Source organism: Aplysia californica, unplaced genomic scaffold, assembly GCF_000002075.1.
Source record: "Aplysia californica isolate F4 #8 unplaced genomic scaffold, AplCal3.0 scaffold01432, whole genome shotgun sequence".
NCBI classification, from domain to species: domain Eukaryota; kingdom Metazoa; phylum Mollusca; class Gastropoda; order Aplysiida; family Aplysiidae; genus Aplysia; species Aplysia californica.
The window spans coordinates 18,032-19,106 of NW_004798702.1; positions in this window are offsets into that span (position 1 = coordinate 18,032).

The following is a 1,075-nucleotide window of genomic DNA, read 5'->3' on the forward strand; positions in this document are numbered from 1 at the left end:
GAGAGAGAGAGAGAGAGAGAGAGAGAGAGAGAGAGCCCAGTTTACTAAGTCATGACCGGGCCAGACTGACCACAGGTCGCCAACTGTTCGGACCGACCACTGACTGACCTGGACCAACAACAACAACACACCTGGTGGTGTCTCACAACTTACACAACCGTTCACAACGACAGGTCACTCCGTTCCTTGCATGTGTCTGACAGCATGCACCTCTCGCAAAGGTAAACAACACCACGGACTGTACATTTGTCATTTGTTTCAGTAAGCGTTTTACGGCATTTGCAACACAATTAGGTCATATAACTGCCGATGATTAGATTTAGAGGTGTTACAAGAGAGTAACAAACAAATAAAAAAGAATGAGGAGATGTCAGAGAAGGATGATGGACCATTGATAGGGAAGAAGGAACAAACCACACACGAGCACCCGCCAATCACCCGCTATCTGTATCTGACAGCGTACACTTATCATAAAGACAAGCAACACAATAGGCTGGAAATTCGTTATGCCTGATCAAAATTATGATATCGAAATCTTGATCCTGATTGAAGCGGGCTGTGACGATTTTGACCCTCGCTACTTTTGCCAAGACGGACTGAGTAGGATACAGAATTCTAGGAGAGAAAAAATCTCCAAAATATTGGATTTGATACAGATCTACATTTTTAGCCTACCTTTTAAAACCAGCGTCTGTGGTGAACGGTTGGGTGCTTCACTGTTGCACTCCGGAGACTCGACTTGGGATTTCCGAGTGGGAAGAAAGTTTGTAACGAGTATCTTGTTCTTTTTGCTATGATGTTGTACCCCTCTCAGCCCCGGTTGGCCTTGGCAATAGAGTTGAAGCCCGTCTAAATGGTCGAAATTGTGTCGACATGGGAGCAAAACGTTTTGAAAAAGTATTAAGGCCAGTAACAATATAAAAGAAGAAGGGAGCAATGGAGGAAGACAAAGCCTGTATAGATAATAAACTCCCTAGTAGAAGATCAGCATCTGAACACAGATTTCTTTGTTCAGTGGGCCTACCCACTACCGCTACCTTAGTTAACTACTTGGAGGGTGGGATTTGGGGGGGGG